The following is a 13776-nucleotide window of genomic DNA, read 5'->3' on the forward strand; positions in this document are numbered from 1 at the left end:
AACTAAACAACATACATTTAAATGTTCATGGATTGGGAGACACAATATTGTTAAGACGACATTTCTCTTCAAAATTGATGTACAGATTCAAAGTACTCCTGTCAAAATCTCAGCAGGGTTGGTTTGTTTGTTGCAAAGAAAGCAGTTTGTAAGCTTATATTAAAATTTATATAGAAATGCAAAGGAACTAGAATAACAAAAAAAATTGAAAATGAACAATAAAGTTGGAGGATTTACACTACCCAATTTCAAAACTTACTGTAAAGCTACAATAATCAAGGCATTGTGGTGTTAACATAAGAATAGGCATATAGAATCTACATGTTATATAAGTTATAGATAGATCAATGGGACAGAATTCAAAGTGCAGAAATAGAACTTTACATTTCTGTACAATTGCAATGATTCAATGATTCAGTGGGAAAAGGATAGAATTTTCAGCTAATACTGCTAAGTAATTGGAGATCCACATGAAAAAAAATAAAGTATAAATAGACTTAAATGGAAGAACTAAATCTATAAAACTTCTTAAGATAAAAAAAATAGGAGAAAACCTTTATGACTTAGGTTAATCAAAGGGTTCTTAGATATGACACTTAGAGCACAATCTGTAGAAGGAAAAAATGATAAACTGGACCTTGTCAAAATTTTAAAGTTCTGCACCTCAAAGGACAGTTTATAAATGAAAAGACAAGCCGTATGTGGAGAAAATATTCATAAATCATATATTCGATAAGACTTACATCTAAAAATTTAAAGAACTCTCACAAATCAATAAGAAGAGAAACAATCCAGTTTAAAGGTGGGCAAAAGATTTGAATATACATTTTACAAGAGGAAATACACAGATGGCTGAGAAGTACATAAAGAGATACTTAACATCATTAGTTATTAAGAAAATGAGATACCACTATATACCTAGTAGAGTGGCTAGAATCAAAAAGTGAGACAATTAGTATCGGTGAAGGTGTAGAAGAACTAGAATCTTCATACATTGCTGGTGGGAGTGTAAAATGGCACAGCTCCTTTAGAAAACAGTTTGGTTGTTTCTGAAAAGCTTAAATACACACTTACCATTGGATGTGGAAATTCCTTTTCTAGGAACAAATCCAAGAGGAATAAAAGGATAGATCCACACAAAGACATGTATGTGAATGTTCATAACAACATTGTTTATAATAACCAAAAACTGGAAATAACCCAGATGTCCATCAACTGGTGAGTGGGTAAATAAAACATAATATAACCATACAATAGAATAGTATTCAGCAATAAAAAGGAACAGATTTCTGATTCATGCCACAATATGGCTGAACATCAAAAACTTTATGTTAAGTGAAAGACTCCAGATACAAAATAGTACATAGTGTATGATTCCATTTATAGGAAATATGTAGAAAAGGCAAACTTATAAAGACAGAAAACAGATCAGTGGTTGCCTAGGACAGAGAAAAGGATTGGGGATTAACTGCAAATGAGCTCAAGATAATTTTGGGGGGTGATGGAAATGTTCTAACAGTTAAAATTATGGTGGTTGCACAAGTCTATAAATCTACTAAAATTATTGACTTACACACTTACAATGGGTGACTTTTGTGGTATATAAATTATGGTATGCAAAGCTGTTTATAAAAAACAAAATAACTTTCCTGCCTCTCTTCCTTCCTCCCAATTCCAATCCTGGAGGGAGAAAGAGGGTGGGAAAGAATCAGGCCAGAAAAAGAAAAGGATGTTAGCCACATCCTTTCCCCAAAAGTAAGCAGTTAGACTGTGGCCAATTTTAACTGGAGAGAGTAAGGGGAACAGAGAAGAAGGGACCCTTACTCTAAATATAAATTGAAGTGTTAATTAACATGAGGGTTTGGATATTTTAAACCACATCTGTGTTTTACCCTCTAACATGGTTTGTATTGCCAACTAATGAACAGAAAAATCACCTGAGATTTTCTCAGGCCCTCACCTGAGGGCCTGAGATTTTACCTGGTAGTAGGGAACAGACACACCCACCACACACACCACCCACCCTCCATGTCATACTTGTGAAAGGGTAGCAGGAGGCAAAGGTAAAATCGATTTCATAATCATTCCCTAACATGAAAATTATATTTTTAGCCTCTAGTGACAAGGATCAGAAGGACACAAGAAAGACACAAATTCAATGATATAACACAGTATGTAGTCAAAGTGTTTGGGAAAAAAAGAATTTCGAATTCAAAATCTGTTAGACCTGGCTTTAAGTCCTGGCTTGGCTATTTGATAGCTGTGTGACTTTGGGAATGTCACTTAACTTCTCTGATTTCAAATTACTTATCTTTGAATTGACAATAGTAATATCTACTTCGGGGGTTACTAAAAAGATTAAGTGGGATGATGAATATGAAAGAATTTTGAGAGAACTTAGCCTAGATGTATCATCAGGGATCACTCAGGGAAGATGAGTGATATAGAATGAGGGATTTATTATAAGATGAGACCTAGCATTGGGGGATGGTAATGCAGTCTATTTAAGACTGTAACTTCTCTTGGGCTCAAAGTCAGCAAAGGTGGAAATAGTAATGGGAAGATGGATATGAAGTGGGGAGACTGAAGTTTAGCTGGAACCTGGAAGGGCAGACTGGAACCATGTCTGTATCTCATTATCTCTACTCTCAAAAACCCAAGTGGCTTGCAGAATTAGCTAGTACCTTTGCCACACAGCATCACATGTACCTGGTCCAAGATTCAGAGAGAGAGGAGGATATTAGATAGAGCTGTGTGCCCAGTCTCTATCCCTCATCAACAAGATAAAACAGCAGATCAATAACAATGTGTATGAGTTGTAACAGTACCCGCCCTACAACAACCTTCAGAACATAACAAAATAATTATAGCTCTACTTCTGCTTTTCAAATCTTATATAAATTTCTCTTGTAGACAGCTTTAACCTGGTACCAGGAGAGAAGAGAATTCTGGGAAACATATTTTCAGCTTAGCTAAGTGGATGTAATACAATGCCACCACAGTCCACCCCGTGACAACTTGGCTTCCATACATATTAATTTTATCATATTTAACATCCAGATAAAGACAATAGCAAGATCACGCTTTGCCTCACATGATGCAACTTTCTCACATATCACTGAAAACAGTAATCTTCTCTATAAAAGAAGAAACAAAGTTCCTTTGTCCATCTTTGGGTGATGTTCATTCCTCTTCCAGCTGAGTTATACTCACTTATTGACATCTTGTAACTTAAATACTAAGATATAAAGTTCGCTACTACTAACACATCTTATGTTAGATGGTAAAGAAACAGGAGAGGAGAAGAAAAGGAGAAAAATAGGTTAATATATTCATAGCCAAATAAGGAAGAAATATGCATAACTATTATAGTCCTTGTTTCTGCAACTGGTTCTATGAATGTAGCTGATATTTATAACTACCTTCTTCTACAACCTATTCAATATTCCCTTTGCCCTCAGTAAGAACCTTCAGGTGGTTACAGTTTCTTACATGCTGGAGGTTACCCAGTCTTTATCCATCAAGGGTCTGGACCGCTAGCAGACCAGTCTGTACTAGATTGCTGTAATTTACCATTGACTTTTATCACTGGCCGTTGAGAACCAACAGATGTTCCAAAGGCTCTCCCGCATTCCAGATATATTAACATATTCCTCCCTGCCCCCTTTGAATAGTAGCTACCAATTTCCCCTCAATTAAAATTACCTATGCTGACACAGTAGTTTTCCTCCTTTTTTAAAAAAAATTTGTTTGTTTATTTATTAAATTTATTGGGATAACATTGATTAATACAATTATATAATTTTCAGGTGTACATTATCATTTGACATCTATATATTCTATTGTGTGTTTACCACCCAAAGTCCAGTTTCCTTCAGCTACTATATATTTGATCCCCTTTACCCACTTCACCCTCTCCCATCCTCCTATAGAGTCCTATGATAGATGATTGGCTAAAGAAGTTGTGGTACATATATACAATGGAAAATTACTCAACCATAAGAAGAGATGAAATACTGCCATTTGCGACAACATGGATAGACCTCGAGATAATCATGCTAAGCGAAATAAGCCAGACAGAAAAAGTTGAAAATTACATGACATCACTTATATGTGGAATATATACCTAAAAGCAACAAATGAGCAGGACAAACAAACAAAGACTCATAGACATGGACTATAGACTAGCGGTTACCAGAGGACTATAGACTAGTGGTTACTAGTGGAGTGGGGGAGTAGGGGGGAGGTAGATGGGGTAAAGGGTGTCAAATATAGGGGGATAGTAGTCCTCCTCCTTTGCATGAGTAGCCTAAAAAGGTCAGGAAGAAGTCCCAACTTCCAGTTAAATGGAATTATCACTGTGGTGAATGCATTTCTCCTTTGGAAACTAAGCTCCCTACATAAGAAGAGCTCAAAGATACAGGGACAAAAAGCAAAATTTCACTAGTGGTATCACTGTTAGTAACAGTGATCACTCATCCCATTTCCACTCCTTGATTCAAGACCCCATGAATCCTGGCTTTGAGAGAAAGAACACTATATCTTAATCACTGATTTAGAATACAGGCCTCATCCTGTAGGACACTGCCCTAGCTCTGCAAGGTATTGCCACCCAGCTGGTGCCATAACTATATCTTCAAAAGGCCATTCCACAATTCTGTCAAGTCAGCTGCTTCAGAGTGATGGAGAACATGGTACGATCAGGAAATTTCATGAGAATAAACCCATCACTATACTTCACTGGCTGTAAAATGAATATCTTGGTCAGAAACAATACTGTCTTAAATACTATGACGGTGCATGAGCCATTACATAAGTCTGTGTACAGTGGTTTTGGCAAAAGCATTGTGAGAGGAAAGGCAAATCTATTTCCAAAAAGAGTAGAAAATATCTATCCCAGTAAAAATATAATGCTGCCCCTTCCATGATAGAAGCAGTCTACTGTAATAGACCTACTACTTGATTCTCCTCCTGCCCTCTGCCTCAAGAAATGGTATACTATCAAGGGCTCATTGTTAGTTTCCGTTATTGACATATTGGGCACTCAGCAGTGGCTGTAGGCAGATTAGTCTTGGTGAGTTGAAGTCCATATTGCTGAGCCATTGAATAACCTCCATTCCTGCCACCATGGCCACTTTATTCATAAGACAATTGGTCAAGGAATGTGGCTGGGGAAAGAAGCCTATCTGATTTTTAGAATGAGTCACTTTGTCTACCCAATTATTAAGTTCCTTCTCCACTGAGGTCATTCTCTAATAAGCAAAGATACAAATATCTTAATATTATGTGCTCATTCAGAGAATTCTATTTATATACCTCTTACCTAGGTCTCCTTGTCACCAATTTTCCAAGCCCCTGACCAACCCAGCTAAACTATTATGCACTATGCATAAATCAGTGTAGATCTCAACATCTGGCCTTCTTTTCTTCCAGGCAAGACAAACAATTCTGTCCACTGGAAGGACGTTCATTCACCTTTGTGCTTCAGGGACACCCTGGAGTGGAACTATGGTTTTGTAGCCATCTATCTTCAGGTAGTATCAGTATGTTGCAGAGAATCATATGTAAACCAAGCCTGAATCTTTTCTTCTTAAGTCAAATGGTCATAGAAAACTCCCTGTGCAAACACAGGTCCAGATTAGGGGGGGAAGGCAATGTGACAGAAACAGAACTGGCTATATAATTTGTAGAGCCCAGAGAAAAATGAAGATAAAGGGTCCCTTGCCCCAAAATTAAAGATTTCAAGATAGTGGCAATAGGACATTAAACCAAATGTGGGGCCCTTCTGCACATGGGCCCTGTGAGAATGCCCATGGTGGCTCATGGTTATATGCATTCGGCCTCTGCTAAGGCCTAGGAGCAAGTCAAAGCAGTTTCTCAAAGGAGAATGGTTATTCATATAGGACGGCATGTTTGCTTAACGCTCAGAATGCTGGTGGTCTTTGCTGTGATTTATTAATTAAGGCCTGCCAAGGGCTTCACATAAGCAACCCAATCTGCCACAGACACTTCAAGTACCACTAGATGTGCTGGGTCAGACAGCCTATGTGGCAAAGCAGCTTGCACAGCAGCTTGGATTTGTTGAGCTACCCTCTCTCATTCTGGGTCCCATTAAAAAATATACCTGCGTGAATTGAGAAATTATGCAAGCTACATCCATTAAACATGGGCCACGAGTGTGGCTGCAAAGCAGAACAAACCAGAAACTATAAATAGATCCACTGATTTCTTATCATCAAAGAAAAATTGCTCCAGGGTCATGGTATACTGATGCTTGGTGAATAATACTAGATCCCTTGAACAGAAAAGTTAAGATGTTAAATGTTTAGGAGGCTGTATAATACAGTGATCAAGACTGGGGACTCTGGAGTCGAACAATACCGAAACCTGAAGAATACTTGCACCCGAATCTAAGCCCCATCACTTTAAAGCTGTGTGAGTTTGGTCACGTTGCTCATAAGGATCAAATGAGCTACAGGTGTGAAGCACAGGGCTGAGGCACAGACTGAGGACTCAACAAATGCTTAGTTAGCCTTTCTTCCAGATGAACAGAATTAAGAAGTCACTGGATTTAGGTAGTAAGAGATTGTGGGTGAGGCTCATGGGAGGACTGCCCATTAAATATGCAGGTTAGATTGTATATGCCTTTGACTTGAAGTATAAAAAGAGAGGAATGAACCTAGGACATGTTCAAGTTACAGCTCAGCCATTCCGAGCTGTGAGATCTTGGACAAGTCTTTCCTCATCTCCGACCTCCATTATCTCAAGTGTAAAACAGGAGAACTGATAGCCACGATTTCTTGATCTCCCTCATCTCTGATAGTCTGTGTGATGACTCCTAACTGCTGTGAGATGTGTATTCCTCCCTTCCTGCAGCTGTGAGAACTCACACATGATCCCAGAAGAGAGAGCATTAGCCCAGTCCCTGCAGCCTTTTGCCCCAGAAGCACATCCAGCAAAGACCAAAAAGAGGTTTTCAATATTTATTAAAGCTCTGGCAATGGCTCCCACATATAAAACTGAACTATTTTAAGCCCCAGCTATTTTCTTTTTCTTTTGAAGAGTGGGCGGATTTAAGACAAACAGACTAATTAGGTATATGTTAGCATTGCCACAAAAGCAAAACAGTCAAATTTCCTAACACAACACCAAGTTGAGGCTTGGACTCTGGAGGATTAGAAAGGAAGCCTGGTGGTCAGTCCATTTCTCACATTCAGGGGTCTTGGCTTTCTCACAAACTGGCCTCTCACTAGGCCTAGTAAGGGGAGCTTCTGTGAGGGTGCTTCACCCTGGAGGTAGAGGGGTGGGTATCATGAGATTCCCTCCTTCCACTCTCCAGGCCCCCAAGTTAAAAGCAAAGACACCACAAACACTTAAGCAATTAGGGAATAATTTAAAACAAATGTGTATTGGAGTCCACCCGGAGCGAAGCAGGCTTGGCTTAATGTACAATGTAGCACAGTATTCCTAGTGTCGAATCTGTCACTGAGGAAAAAAGACTCCTTGCACCAACACATCCAGGACTCTGATGACCCGCCCCCTACACACACACACACACAAAAACATATACAGGACCCTCATTATTTTATTTGCTGTTCGAAAGTAGCCTCTAGCCTAGTGGAGTTGTCCTTGAATGTAAATTCCCTGGGTATCAATTAAATAAGTTCTGGCTGCATATAGTGAAAAATCCAAAATAACAGTAGTTTAAATGAAATAGAAGGTTATTCTATTCGTATAAGTTCTTATAAAAAGGTCTCGAGGTAGAGAACCCAAGACCATGTGTGGTATAGAGGATGTGAGGATGTACCCAGGGGTAACCAGGAATGAAGCTGTACTGGCGGACCTTTCAGAGACGTGATTCTGACCATGAGCTTTTTGCCAGGCCAGCAAGAAGGAAGGCATCTGCCCCAATCTGCCAATTGTCTGCATATTGGGTTTGTATTATTTTTTATTTATCCTACAAAATATTTACTGAGCAGTCAGGTAATATGCTAGATGCCAGGGCATAGTGTGACTAAGGCAACTATGTGCACACTCTTGTGAAGCTCACAATCAAGTGAAGAGGACAGGTAAGAAGAAATAAACAAATAAAATGAAAACCGCAGAAAACAGCCAAGATACTGTGATGGAGACTAACAAAGAGATCTACTTAATACAGGGTGATATGGAGCACAGCTAGAATTCTACAGAAATAGTAAGGGAGAGATATTCATGGAGCAGATCTTCAGGCCAGCTAGGATTCTCAAAAGGCAGATAGAAATGATGGCAGATCTTTTGAATATGGCTGCTGCCAGTTAATTAGTAGTAGCCAGCCACACTGCACAGGGACCCTGATAGACTTAGGAGAACATACACTGCACTCTAACCACATGCCAGCTCTGCACTATTCTGTTAAATCTGTTTGGTAGAGATGATGTGACCCATTTCATGCAATTGAGACTTGCTCAGGGAAGCTGCAGTGACTAGCCCTACTTCAGATTAAATAGTAAGAAAGAGGCAAAGTTGGAACTTAAACTGAGTTCCTCAAGATTCAAGTTCAGGCCCTTAGTACACATAGTTGTCTAACTCATAAGAGGAGACTGAGCTACTTTGGAGCATCTTTTTGGGTTATGGAGAGCAGGATACTGTCCTGAAAGGCTCATGCTGGTGCCCATGGAGAACTGATATTCTGACAAGGGCCCATGAAGACTGGTCAGCTTAAAGCACTGCATTACACTCCCCAGATCTAATTGCTTTATAGACTAAACAGCACAATTTACAGTCAGCTCTGGAATAATGACGTCTCCCTTTCTAGTTCTGCTCTGTTCTGAGGGATTCCAACATTTTCCTCAGAGACATTAGACAGAGGCCTGCAAGACTGAGGTTCTTTGGGCTCAAAGGCAACCATTGTGCAAGACCCCAAGGAAAGGCCTGTCAGAAGGAAGAGGAACTAAGTGCTATTGCAGGCTCAAGCACAACTGAGGGGCCACCCCAGATAAATCTCACCAGAACTCCTCTGGAGAGGACAAGATGACACAGAGGTCAACTAGAAAGCCGACAAATTACTTGCTTTCTGCTCATTCAAGTTTTTAAGTAATCAAATAACTCAAACCCAGGTAGACAGTCTTAATCCTCAGAAATAGCTTGCTTTATAAATCACCCACAGAAAACTATTTCTCTCTATTTTCCCCCATCTTCCTTTTTAGTAGAAAGTAGTTATTTTTAGATTAAAAATAAGCCTTTTCAAATAAGTCATATTATTTTTCTGTGTCATTGCTTTAAAAAATAAAACCTGAACTTCATAAAATATTCTTCTATTTTCCTATAGAGTACTTTCCCCACCCATTTCTAGGCCATGCCCTTTTATTTATAACCAGAAGTCCGAAGTTTACGAATGCCCTGACCTTGTGTGTCGAGATGTCAATGTGAGAATTCTTATCATTCCTATGTAAGTGTGCACTCAAAATATGTGAAGGAGAGTGCAAAGTCGCTATGGGTAAGCTTTCCAGTTCTCTTTATTCCTCATTTTCTTTCCAACTTTCTTTTGAAGCTAAGGAAAAATGCATACATATAAGATAAATTCAGGGGAGAATAAATAAGAATATGGGTTGAAACTAAGCTAGTACCATATTTATCTACTCACAGAGTTTTAATCAATTGTCCATTGGTCAATTAGGGTTGGACATGCAACCATCACCCACCTTAAAATGAGGCAAGGTAACAGTCACTCTGTCCACTTTATTGTTATTTTTAAGTGTCCTTCGGGCACCTTCTCACTTTGTTTCTGAAGTGGTGAGTCCATAATTCTGCTGCTTTTGTTTTATCAAACTTCTCAGCATTTCCACATGTTTGCATCAGCAACCAACACCAGACAGCAATGTGAACGAATGGAAGGTGAACTCAGGAGTCTCTCAGATCGGGCTTTGAATTTTCACTACACCTTTGTAGCTGTGTGGTTATGATTCAGCTACCTAACCTGTCTGTGCTTTGATTTCTCCTTGGCAAACTGAGAATGATAAAAATGATGACATCATAATGCATGTGAGGAACAGTGCATGGCACAAAAGCACTAACTACTGTCATTATAATAGCAATAATTATTATCGTTATAATTTATTATTATTATCAACATGACGAGTCCTAGAAGAGATAGCACTGATTTATGCTCTTTAAAGATAGCCTAGGATTTGTGCTCTATTGAAACCTTTTTGGCAGCGGACTTTTCATGCCATAAAATACTTTCATCAAAACTCTTTTACCCTTCTCACTCGTATTACAAATCAATGACAAACAGCCAAGAGACCAAGTTCATCCATTTACGTGGGTGGTGATTTGCAATCTAGTCATTTTTAAATCTACTCTTACATGTGCTTTTAAATTACATGTTCTGTGAGGTTATTAACAGTAAGTAATAAAGAAATACATTTTAAAAAAAGATAATGGATTTCTTCACTTGAAAAAAATCACACATATAAATCAATATATTATTTTCTGCCTTTTTGTCTGATAAATCTAGACCATAAATAAACTCATGCACATAGATGAAAAACACTATAAACTGGACAATGGAAAGGAGTAGTGGTATGAACAATCCTGGCTGGCAGATAATCAGTACTTGATTGTTGAACATATGTAAGACCTGCTGTGTAGACAGACCCAGGTCATTCCTTGCTGATCTCTACAGTAGGGTTAAGGGTTTGGATTGAAATGGTAGGGCAATCACAAATGCAGACTGGGATCCTTCTAGGACAGACCATGGGCCTTCTGGCCCCTGACAGAGTGTGTAAAAGGACGGAATCTGAAGTCAGTGTCTGAGTGACCAGTTCCAAACCAGAGACTCAGAGCCTGGCCGGGCCACAGAAGTCAGATCAGAGGGAAGGAAGCTAGCTTTTAGCAATGTCAATGGTTCCAGATGGTTCCCTAAGATCCCTTTTAACCATTTCTCTGCTGACTTCTTGCTTTTTTTTTCTTTTTTTTCTTTTTTCTTTTCTTTTCTTCTTTTTCTTTTTTGGTGTGAATTCAATCGCCTATACCTACAACTCATCTTTGGTGGCCTGTCTTCTGGCTACTGGAGCTACTTTGCCCCCTAGGACACAGAGCAAAGAGCAGAGAGGATTGTTTATGGCCCTCTTCCCACCCCCCAAAGGCCCTTAACCCATGACTATGGGGCAGGGAGCATAAAAGTCCAGGTCATTTGTCTTGAGTTGTGGCCACTGAGAGGCAGAAGATGCAGTCTAGAAGTCCCTTGTAGAATAGAGCTGAACCTTCCTCCACCATACTTTTTGTCCAAGCGGCTCTTTGCTCATCTTCCTCCTTTTGTCTACCCTCTCTACTGCCCCTTGGGCATCCCTGGGAGCAATTTCTTAATAAATTACTCATACAATATATAAGAAAAATTCTTTTTTAGGATTTGATCCCTTTCAGATGAACCAAGACTCTTTCTTAAGTTTGCAGCATTCTAATTCTTGATTCTGATTCTTCACCATCTTCAATCTCACAGCACTTAACAGTGACACAGGAAATCCTGGGCTGAGAGAGCCAAAGGGTCAGACAAACCTCCTGATTCCAGGACAGTGGGTGGTGCCTTTGCAGCATGAGACAGTGGTCTCCACCCTCACCATGTTCCCTTTTAGCACTCTTTCTGTGGTGGGCAGTTCAATCTTGGCTGTCATTCTATATCCACATGTTAGATTGTTCTAATAATGGATGTGATCCCTTCGGGCACTGGGACTCCCGATTGGCCTCATAACTTGTCCTCTCACTCTGAACTTCTTAGCAAGGAGACTCAATCTGTATCCAGAACCCATACTGAAGCCCCCAGAGGAAAAATCCCTGTTGAGTTCCCCACCAACCTCCCTTGCTGATGAGACCTTGGGAGAAGAAAAGCGAGGGGACCAGGAAAGTTCTTTGCTCTCTTTAGACTCTCATCCATGTGTAGGGTGATAAACCAGGAAACTAAGCTTGTGAAAGATGGCAGAACTCAGGAGCTCCAAATTCGAGGGTAAAGTAGAACACATGTTGTACCTCTCAGAAACATAAGCAAGCAGTAAGGAATTGGGTATGATGCACACTGGAAGAAAAGAGGGAAACATACAACCAGATCTGATGCCCTAAAAAAAGTCTCAGCAAGTCTTAAAGTACCTTCGATAGCAATCAACACTTATGAGCGGGGTATGATAGCATCACGACATTCTGAGTTAATATAATTCTAGCCATAAGCAAAGAAACCTTCAGCTAACATATGCAGTCTTATCACCAAAAAGTAAGCTTTTTTAAAGCTTTCTTGAAGTGCTGAAAACAACTCATCATTTTCAATGGACCCCGAGAGCTTGGAAACCCTACGCAAGGAAGCATTGGGGTAGACTTTTCTAGGGTTGTTGCCATCCTTGATTATGACCCAAGTAGAGGGCTTAGGAGCAAGTCAGAATGAACAGAGTTGGCTGTACTGATTTCCCCTGAATCTCCCTTGCCATAATATGGGCTAACATGAGGATGACGGGAATACCTAAAGTTAGGCTTTGAGTATCAGGGTCAGACAACCCTCTTGAGGTTGCTAACACTTCTTGTGGTTTCCAGTGATTCAGAGAGGCAGAAGGGCAGGCTGCACCAGCATCAGAAAGAACACAGCCTTCTCTGTGACTCTGGTCACTTCTAATGGGATCAGGCCACTCCCCAATGCCCAACCTCAGGTCTCCTTTGACGTTTTTCTCTGCAAAAAAAGGAGACAGATAAACATGGGCAAACCTACCCATGGTTGGCTAAAAAGCTCACTCCAAAAAAATCATAGGGAAGCAGCAGTTAGGGGTCCTCTCCTCGTGTCCCAGTATCCATACATGGCACTTCGTAAACACTAAGCCTGAAGCATTCCAGGCGTCTGGAATCCCCAGACAGCAGAATTGGGCTGGATAATTTGGTGCAGGGATATTCGGCTGCAACACAAATGGCTTCTTTTCATTGTGCATTACTTGTTTCTTTTTATCTTGCCCCTAACTTTTTATGGGATTCTGCATGTAAGGCCAAAGTTATAGTGCCAACAAGCACACAAAGTATCCATGGGGAAATCATTATTTTTGTGTGTTTCGAGCACTTGTTTGAACCGTCTTTAAATTATTTCTCTGGAAACCGGTCTGGCTTAAATGTGTTTATCCCTCTGCTTTTGTTAGCTCTCGTTTGCATTCACTGGGCATTAGTAACACATGAGCACAGTCATAGTAAGGTATTTAGCTCTTTGAGGAACCATAGTTGCTTCCACATTTGCAGCCTAGATAAAATCAACAACTGGGGAAAGGATGCTATGGCTAGGAGCCCAGGGAGAGGAAAGTAGAGTTTGAAAATAAAGAACTCACTATGGAGAAGCTGAAGATGTATCTTAACTTACATGATTTACACACACACACACACACACACACACACACACACACACTTCCCCTCCCCCCTTTCTTTCTGAAATATAAGAGGCCTTACAGGGATCCAAAATCAGAAGTGAGCTAACAAGCAGATAATGATTGAGAAATGATATCCAGAAATATAAAACAAAAGCAGTGTGGAAATTCTATGTTGGGCCTTGTCTGATCTCTTGCATGATTTTGAATAACTCACTCTCCTTCTCTGAACACTGGAAAATTTGGACCAGAGCCAAGAGTCCTCCCAATTTTGATTTTCCAGGATCCCAAAATACAGAAGGGTTAATTGTGAAAGAAATTCCCAGACTAGCCAGACAGAGAGGCTCTCCAGGACTCAGAAGGCCTATTGCGAGGACATGAGGCGGTGGCAGGCGGCATGACATTTTAGTTAATA

Source organism: Pteropus medius, unplaced genomic scaffold, assembly GCF_902729225.1.
Source record: "Pteropus medius unplaced genomic scaffold, Ma_sr-lr_union100, whole genome shotgun sequence".
NCBI lineage: Eukaryota > Metazoa > Chordata > Mammalia > Chiroptera > Pteropodidae > Pteropus > Pteropus medius.